At 59.9% G+C, this 9,781-nt stretch overlaps 1 pseudogene; it reads left to right on the forward strand.

Annotated features, from left to right (window-relative positions):
- The first annotated feature begins 3,352 nt into the window (after window positions 1–3,352).
- Window positions 3,353–6,634, forward strand: LOC123787809 (uncharacterized; annotated as a pseudogene).
- Window positions 6,635–9,781: the final 3,147 nt, after the last annotated feature.

The raw sequence follows: 9,781 nt of genomic DNA on the forward strand, positions 1-9,781 counted from the left end.
CCCCGAGACAAGGCCAGATGTGCCCAGGTGCGCTGTGCCTGAGCCTTTCACATGATTCTTATCTTCTTGATGCTTTCTCCTGTGTCTTTCTGTTGTATCTCAGAGGCTACCGAAGATCTGGGGAGTCGGAGTAGCTGTCTGTCTCAATAATGCAAACAATGTGTAAATATCTGTGAGCACTGCTCTCTGATCTCATGAGAATTCAAAGGTAATGCCAGTCCCTGTTTTGATGTGTCCCCCCCCCCCCCGGCCGCCTGCCCTGCACCATGAAGCGCAAGAGCAGAAGGCGGTTCTCTTTCTCAGCCTCCTCCCTTTTTCTTCTGTGCTGGCCCAAGGCCCGCCTGGGGGAGATTCACCTGGGCTCACCGCTCATGCCTTCAGGACATACTGCTGTGCCACCACACGTGCCCCAGGAAGCTCCAAGTGAGGGAGCGAGCCAGACTGTAGAGCACAGCCCACAAAAGGGGGTCAGGCTTGAAGCCCCATGCCTCAGCCACCTGCTAGCTAGTGATTCAGAAGAAGCCGCTCAACCCATTTGTGGTGTTTTCCTCATTTCCTCATCTGGACAATGGGGCTAACACCGCTAACAGCCACCAAGGGCTGCCGAGGGCTGCCGGGAAGATGGGATGGGAGGAGTCTAGGCACGCCGCAAACAAACACTCACAGCCATTACCAAAGTTTCTGTTCTCTGGCCTTTGAGAGTTACACCCTGGGAATGTCGGTAGGGCCAGTCCTGTCTTTGACAGACCTGCTGATTGTCAGGAGGGTGGGCACCGTCTTCAACTGGAGATCGCGGACCCATCTTCAGCTGGGCCCCCGGGAGTCCTGAATGAGGGAAGCCTGGGGTGAGATATCCTCTTCCAGGCAGGGTGGGTTTGCTCTGTCAGGAGCCCGGAGGTACTACCACGAGGAGGGGGGGGAGAGGGGGGGCAGTTCCTCTCTCAGCCAGGGATTCGCTGAAGCCCCTCAGCTTGCAGCCAGGAGAAGGCAGCCCCTGTTCATGGATACTAGGACTGGAGTGGGAGGGTTCTTCCCCCGCTCACTCAGACCCACTTCTTTTTATATCCCTGTCCTTCCTTTGCCCCGCCGAGGTGACCCTTCAAGAACACTGGTTTTAGGCGGGATCTCAGTTCTGCCCTCTCACCTTCTGAAAGCCCTTACTCCTCCTCGCACCGCACCCTGGAAACCCAACCCAGCAGCTCCTCCACACAGTCCCTGCCGCGTCCCTGCTCCCTCCTCTGTTTTCATTTGCTCTGCTTCCTTGGGGATTTCTCCTGCTTACCTGCAGGCCCCCTATGCATTTAAACAGCGTAACTAACCTTTTCTCGTTCCATATTTCCTTGTCTTGCTCTCAAACTGGACTGGCATCCCTGGACGGCAGCAGTTGGGTGTCAGAGTGGCACCGCCCCCAACCCCACCCTCCCCCCACCCCCAGACCTGGCCAGGCTGCACTGGATCCTGTGGCCAACTGTCCAGGGCTACAGGGATTGGACCAGCGGGTCAACCCGCCAGCCTGGGTAACGGAGGAATTGGCAACAGGGACTCAAAAATTCTTTTTTTTTTTTTAAGATTTTATTTATTTATTTGACAGAGAGAGACAGCCAGCGAGAGAGGGAACACAAGCAGGGGGAGTGGGAGAGGAAGAAGCAGGCTCCTAGCTGAGGAGCCTGATGTGGTGCTTGATCCCAGAGGAGCCTGATGTGGGGCTCGATCCCAGAGCACCAGGATCACGCCCTGAGCCGAAGGCAGACGCTTAAGGACTGCGCCACCCAGGCGCCCCAGGGACTCAAAATTTCTGCCCCAAGTCTCCTCACTGTCCTCACACACGGGAACGAGGCCTTTTGTGCCCAAGATACACAACTCAGAAATCATCAATTGAGAGTTTAAAACATTTGCTTATATAAAAATATCTAACTTCACGACGCCTAGCCGGCTCGGTTGGTGGAGCCTGCGACTGTTGATCTCGGGGTTGTGAGTTGGAGCCCCACGTTGGGTGTAGAGATCACGTAAGAAGAAAACCTTTTGAAAAAAAATGTGCGACTTCTTGACGGCCCAAACCAACAAGCCTCCTCTTTCAAGACAAAAGACATACTGAGGGAAAATATTTGCAACATACATAACAAAGAACTAACAGCCCTAGTGTAGGTCTTTGGGGGAGGCAATTACTTAGTGTCTATTAACATTTTAAATGCCCGTCGGTTTTGACCTTCCACTTAGAGGTAGTTATCCTAGAGGGAGACTGACACACGCTCACAGTGGGAAGTTGCGGCGCCAAGATGAATTGCGGAGAGAGAGCGTGAGAAGAGAAAAGGTGAAAGTCCATCAGTTGGGGATTCGTTATGTGAATTATGGTACATGTCTGCTATCGAATACCACGTGGCCAGAGAAGAAATGAGCTAGACATTTGTTTACTGACATGGTTTTCAAAGACCTACTGCTAAGGAAAAGAACATCACAATGAAACGTACGGGGTGGAAAAATACATAAATACAACAAAATAAATGTATAGGGTGTAAAACTGTGTGAATAACTACGTTGGCGATTGCATTAGAAGAATATAGTCAGAAGAGAGAAACAAAATTGTTAACAATGTGGCTTAAAATAATGTTGCTTTGTAAAAGTTTTCAATTACGTGCTGTAAAAATATGCAGGGGGGTAGTGGAAAATGGTGGAGCCACCGTGGAAGGCAATTCGGCAGTTGCTTTCAAGAGCAAAGCATCCAGGGGCGCCTGGCTGGCTCAGTCTCAAGAGCATGGGACTCTTGATCTCGGGATTGTGAGTTCAAGCCCCACCTTGGGTGCAGAGATTCCTTAAATGAGATAAAATCTTTAAAGCTAAGCACCCATCTGCACAGGACCCATCGATTGTACCCTTGGGCATTCATGCCAAAGAAACAGAAACTTAGGAACACACGAAAACCTGTACGTGAATGGTCCTGTAGCAGGGGTATTTGTAGAAGCCTGAAACTGGAAACAAGCAAGGCGTCCTTCAGTAGGTGAATGCTTGGGCCGACTGGTTGAGCCACACCAAGGACTGCAGCTAGCAACACCAAGGAAGAACTAACGATGGATACACGCAGCAATGTGGATGGACTGCAAGGGCATTAAGTGAGGGCCGGGGGCGGGGACCGGGAGCCCATCCCAGGTTACTGATACCTACCGCATACTGCATGGTCCCATTTACCCAACAGCGTTCAAATGACAAAATTCTAGACGAGAATGCAAGATTGGTTGCCGTGGGCTGGGAGGGGATGGGAGGAGGCTGTGGTTATGTGAGGTCAACAGGAGGGGTCCTTGTGAGGGAATCGACTGGACACGGACGCCCGTGGGAGTCACGTGAATCTACACGCGTGATGAAACTGCAGAGCTGTGCGCGCGCACGCACGCACACACGGATGCAACTCACACGGAGCAGCTCTCGGATGGCACCGATGCCATTTCCTGGTGTGCAATTGCACTAGACGTGCAACATGCTGGCCCTAGGGGAACTGCGGCAGGCGCCCTGGCGTCTGTCACTTCCCGTGACTTTCTTTACTTCAAGATACAAGTTCAAAGCAAAAGCACACAAGCAGGGCTTGGCGTGGACAGACAGGACGGCTTGCTCGACTCTGCACAGAGAGTCCCTACTCTCCTCCACTCGCCGGGGACGTCAGTCTAGGCGTCCGGCAGTTCCCAGGGCCCGGCCTCTAGCAAGAAGCCCGTGGGAGCTGAGCGGAGAGGGGCGCGTAGGCGACCGGCTTGTTTTGATAGGGCAGAGGAAGTGTCCGTCAGGCCACAGGGGCTGGGCTTCCTCAGGCGGCCTGGGGGCGGGTCCCGTGAGGAGCCGAGCTTGGTCATTGGCGAAGCTAGCCGGAAGGGGACAGGAAGGCGGTGCCCCGCCACATGCGGGGCGGGGCTTCCGGTGGGCGCGCTGAGGGACGCGAGAAGACCGACCCGAGGCGGTCAGGGCGGGGCCCAACACGCCCGGACGACGGCCCCTCCTTCTCGACACCGCCCCCCATCCCTGCGCTCCGCCCTCCGCCCCTCCGGGTCCGGGACCCGACCAGAGGCCCCGTTTCCCGAGACCTGGGGGCCTACCCATTCTCACGCGGAGAGGCCGAGGAGGAGCCTCTATCGAGTCCAGGCCCCGGGAGGCCGTGGCGGGGGCCGGGGGAGGGGAGGGGCGGCTTCGTCGGGCTTCTCTCCCGCTGCCCCTCGCAGGCCCCCGCCATGCCGTCCTGAGGGTGTTTGGCCCCTAGATGGCCAGGGACAGTGTATTGGGGCCCCCAGGGGCCTAGTGACGGGGGGGGGCTGGCAGGGTGGGCGGCGATCCCACCGGGATGACAAAGGGCCCGGTCACTCCGTCTCCAGTCCCTCCCAGTCTTGGCCTCTGAGAGCAGCCTTGCTGTGCGCTCCTGGGCACTTCCACCCTCCCAGGGCCCAGACTGTGGCCCTGCACCCCCCCCTACTCCTTGCCCGGCCCACTGTGTGTTCCAGCGCCCCTGAGCGTGTCTGGGACGGTTCTCTGTAAAGCATAGATCCCAAAATCCCAGCACCACGCGCGCGCGCACACACACACACACACACACACACACACACACGCCTAGTATCCAGGAAAACGTGGGCAGAGCTGGGGCCAGTACCCGGGAAGGGAACGTGGTGTTCGCCAGAGGTATCTGTCCACACTTCTGGGGGCGGGGACAGTAGAAAAGTAACAAAATCTTCCCCGTGTCACTCGACAGGTGCGGCCCCTTGAGAGGGAATCCTGCTCAAGCACACCCGTGTTCCAGGACCACCTGTGGTTGGGACCATCAGCTGTGCCTGCCTGCCTCTCACCTGGGGAGGTCAGTCAAGGTGAGCCTGGCAGAGAAAGCTCGTGGCTTCTCTAGAAGTGGGTGCCATCAGGAACCATCCATCCCTGTGGTTCTCACGCTGGAGGGCTGCCTGGGAACGCCTGGTGGTTCTCACACTGGAGGGCTGCCTGGGAACACCTGGAGGGCTTGTTCAAACTCAGGTCACTGGGCTCCACCCCAGAGTCTCTGATCTTGCAGATCTGAGGTGGGGCCTGAGAATGGGTGCCTCTAACAAGCTCCTGGCTGGTGCTGCTGCTGGTCTGAGACCCCTCCCTCTGCCGCGCTGTGAGAAGCAGGGCCCTGGAGGCCTGAGACTCCTAGGTGTGTGTGTTTGTGTGCTCCCTGCCCTCCCTGGGGCTGGCTCCTTTGCAGGGTCCCCACAGGTCTGGCAAATGCCAGGAGGATGCTAGCCCTCGAGAGGGATCCGGGACTTCCCGTTGAGTGGCAGTCACCCTTTCCTGCCCAGGTGGGCTGGAGGGCACCGTCCATGCCCAGGTGGGAGAAAGGTGTCGGCTTTGTCCAGGTGCTCGGGAATTCCCAGGCTGGGGCTGGTAACGTCTGGCCGTGTAAGAGAGAGGGGCGGAGATCAGATCCGTGCCTGGGAGTGGGGATGGAAAGAACTCTCTGATGAGGCAGAGGAAAGACCCGAATGCTGGGCTTGGGGATGGAAAAGGAACATGGGCCCTGAGATCCAGAGCGTGGATTTGCGGGGGGCAGGGAGCGTGGAGACCACACAGGGGGCTGTCTGCCCAAGAACGGCCCTGAGGGTTGTCTGTGCGTGCGGTCGGCCCTCTAGCTGGTGGGAAGCCGCTGCCTTTCTTCACCAGGGTGGTCTCCCAGCTCCTGGCTGATGCTGCGCAGACCTGCTCAATGCCCGGCACCACCGCCCACCCACTGTGGCCGGTCTTGCTGGTGATTGGTGTTGGTTTGGCTCCATGCTGGCCTGTTGTCTAGTCGAGTGGCAGGCGAAGTGCGAGGCCAGTCACTGGCCACCGTTTGTCCCCAGAAGGAGCAACCCTGGGACCCCAGCACCTGAGCGCATCCTGGCCATGGGACCAGATGGAGTAGCCTTTGGCTTTCGTTTTCCGTGTTCACCTCCTTGACCCCCTTTACCTCCTGGGTCATCGGGCTTTGCCTTGTGGACTGCTTCAAGCTTTCTGGATAATCATGAGATGAGCCCTGAGTCACATCTTGCTTCTATTTTTCCCCCCACTTTGTCACTTGTCCCTTGACTTTGTGGTTTGGGGCTTGTGTTTGGTCAGGCAGACAATTTTAGTTTTTGTGTCATCGGACTTTCCAGGCTTTTCCTTTTTCTTTTCTTTCTTTTTTTTTAAGAGTGATTTGAGAGAGCGGGCATGTACACGCACATGGGGGAAGGGGCGGGGGAAGAGGGAGAGAGAGAATCCTCCAGCAGACTCCCCGCTGAGCACGGAGCCCCACACGGGGCTCTATCCCAGGACCCTGAGATCATGACCTGAGCCGAAACCGTGTCCGACGCTCAACCGACTGAGCCACCCAGGCGCCCCGGCTCTTCCGTCTTGGGAGGGTTGCAAACAAAACATAGAGAAAGCCAGAGAAAGAAAGAAGAATATGCAACAGAGCTCCTGTGTGGCCCACAAAGCCCAAGGAGTGTGCTTTCTGCCCTTTGCATGGGAGTTGCCAGCCCTGGTGTCAGTCCTGGTGCAGGGGCCGGAAGCTCTTTCCCATCCCAGCAGCCCGTTCAGCACCAACACCACTGAGCTGTGAGGCCCCCACCCAGGCCTGAGTGGCAGGAGGCTCCGGACCTCCACTGTCCCCACCCAGTGGCCCCATGCTGCCCCCCCCCCCCCCGTGTCCTCTCCTTCCCCAGGGGTGGGGGCAGCTTGCCCTGCCTGAGGCAGGTAGGGATCACTCTCTGTGCACACAGGCGTGGCCCCTGCTCTCCCCGCCCCTCCCCTCCCCTCCCCTCCCCTGCCCTCCAGCCTCCACCATGCAGCTGGCAGGTGGGTGGGGGTGGGGAGCGGAGAGGGGCAGGCCCCTTTGTGGGGGTGCAGACCAACAGGCCCCTTTTCTTCAATGACGGTGTCAGGTGGCCCCGTGTGCGTGCTGGGCTCTGGTGGCTCAGGTGGTGGCAGGCACCAGCTTGCAGTGGGTAGGGGGCGGGAGGGGGTGCAGGTGGAGGCGCAGCTGTCAGTCCAGCGAAAGAGCTCCCACTGTGGCCACGGGAGCCCAATGGCATCTCCTTTCCCCGGAGAAGTGCCCGCCCCATCTTTCCTGGCTGGGACTCAGAGATGACTTCCCGGTGACACGCTCGGACTCGCTCAGCTCTGAATTTGTCACACAGGTTCTGGGGGTGGTGCTTTTCCCCTTGGCTGTCACTGCCGGGCAATACGGGGGGGGGGGGGGCTTTGGTGACAGCTCCTGGCACCGTCTGGGGCTGCCGTGTGCTTTCTGAACCCGAGGACAGTGGGTCTCGGGGCGGCGGGGGGGGGGGGGGCTGGCTCTGCATCTCCTGGGAGCAGAAGCAGGGAGACCGGGGCGTGGCTTGCTGGGCCTTACCTCGGTGGGGGACTGTGGGGTCGTGGCTCCTGGGGACATCTGTCAGCCAGGGTGTTGGGCCGCATAATCCCGAACACGGCTCCCCTGGAGACACTCAGGCCCGGCCCGGCATAGCCCCACACTCCCGGGTCATCCGACCAGTGTCCTCACCATTCCCCTGGCCTATGCCTGAGCTGAGCCACCTTCCTGTCCCTCGGCCCTGGGCAGGAGGAACAACGAGGAGGGCCCGGCTTCTCTGTAGTCTTCCCTCACAGGCCACCTGCCCAGGAGGGCTCAGGAGGGCTGGATGGGTGCAGTCTTCCCTGACCCAGCTGCACAGGGGCTCCTCCTAGTGGCCTGCTCTGTGGGTGGGGGGGTGGGCACACTCACCAGCAGCCAGATCGTGCCCGCCCCCGCACACCTGCCCACCCACCTGCAGTGCGCAACCCTGGACCTCACCCTCTCTGCCCGGCCTGTCCTCAGCAGGTGTGCTGACCCAAGGGCAACCCCCGACCCCACCCACTGTGCCGGGGTTTCCTCAGCCCTCCTCCCCTGGCGGTGACCTCATGGCGGGCTCAGGGACACCTTCGGAGACAGCCCCATGGGGAGTGGTAGAGGTGGCCAAGCCAGCCCGACCTCTGAGCAGCAGGACAGCAGGCCCCCTGTTGGGTGATGCCCTCTCCTGGAGGTAGTACCTGGCGCCTGAGGAGAAGACCCCGCCCTCTGGGGGGCCCTGTCTGCAGTTGGGATGGGCCCATGGTGGAAGGAGACCGTCCAGAGCTGCAGAGCGCTGAGCGCACCTGAGGTCCCTGTGGCCGGCACCTGTCATCCTGCATGCTCGCGGACCCTGTCTTAGCGGCCACCCCATGCGCATCCCGCTGAGTCCGCCGGGGTTCCGGGGGTGGGGGCTGTCCTGGAGGACCTTGGCCCTATGCCCTGGAGTGGGGTGAGGCCACCTGTGGTGAGTGGCCCCTCGGGGACCCCAAAGGTCCCCAGACTAACGTTCCCCTTGTTGAAGTACTGGGACTCCCTCCCTGTCTGGGGTGAGTGGCAGCCCCACCCACCCTGAAGGGCCACTGCTTCCCTTTCCTGACCCCAGTCCCTTTCCAGCCTCCTGTGGGGCAGGGCGGGGTGTGGGGTGGTGGTGGTGGCGGCGGCTGCGGCGGCAATAAGCAACAGGGAGGGTCAGGTGCAGAGGTGTGGCTGGGCCAGGGGTGGAGGCTGGCTGTGGGGTGGGGGTGGTCAGCTTGGCCATCCACCTGCCCTGCCCTGCCTGGACTCCGACCGGACAGGACCCGCAGGACAGGGGGCTGTTCCGGACTAGGGTGACCAGTGGCCCCCTCCCTAGACTTAGTAGAAGAGAAGATGGGTCCAGCCTGGGGTGGGTGTGTGGCCAGGACCGCTCCTCTGCTCCTGGCACCTGTTGGCGAACAGGGCTCAGGCGTGGGGCCTGGTAGGGCTGAGCCTCCACCACCCCTGCTGGCTCTGGATGGGTCACCAGGCCTTCACAACCTGTGTGTGAGCCTGGCTGAGGGCCCAGATCTTGCACCCCTCCCTGTCTCCTCCTAGCAGCCGGGGTAGAGGGTGGAGGGTGGGGGGTGGGGGGCTAGCGGGGGGTGGCGGAGTCCTCCAGGGATTCTCTCAGTGGGGCCAGGTCCCAGGCCCGTTTTCCCCTAGCAGGATGGAGTCCTGGTGCTCCTTTTCCTGGTGCCATCTGCCTGTCCTTCCCTGGGGCCCTTTGCAGGGATGGCGCCCCAGTCTTGCTCCCTCCTGCCGCCTGCCCGTGCGGGCCTCAGGCTCAGGCCTGGCCTGGCCTGTAGCCTCTGCCCAGCGCTGTCCCCAAGGGCTTGTTCTCCCCCAGGCTGGCATCTTCTGCCCTTGCTGCCCCACGTGTGTCACAGCTGCCTGGGCACGATGTGGTGTCCAGGGAGGGACAGGGACTCCTGGTTAGCTCAGCTGAGCTCTGAAGCTGTGCTTCCGTGGGGGCCCTGGCCAGCATGCCCGGTAGAAGTGGCGGGGCCTGACTTTATTCACCTGTGTCCTACCTGCCTTGAGTGGGATAGTGTCTCCCGGAACTGGCCACTGGGAGCCTAGGGTAGCAGGCCAGACCCAGGTTCAAGAACAGTGTGGACCCAATGCCACTTTGCTGCAGCTCAGCAACTGCCCTTATGTGTTTTCTCATCCCTGCATTTTGGGCAGGGGGTCTGTAGCTTGGGTAGCTGGCCATATCCTGGTTCTCGTTATCCCTTTCTGGGCTCGTGTTCTTTTTTCATTGGATAGTGGCTTAACTGTGCCCTAGGCCCTGTGCTCATGCTGGCCCGAAAGTCCTTCCCAATAGGCGTATTGCCCGCAATCCCGGAGTTGCCCAGTTGGGGTAGGAGGCCTGAAAGCTGAGGCTTGGCTGGGTTTAAAGCCCTTCCCTGTATGAGGGGG

This window comes from Ursus americanus, chromosome X, assembly GCF_024610735.1.
Source record: "Ursus americanus isolate L20-20 chromosome X, mUrsAme1.1.p, whole genome shotgun sequence".
In the NCBI taxonomy this organism is placed as follows: Eukaryota; Metazoa; Chordata; class Mammalia; order Carnivora; family Ursidae; genus Ursus; species Ursus americanus.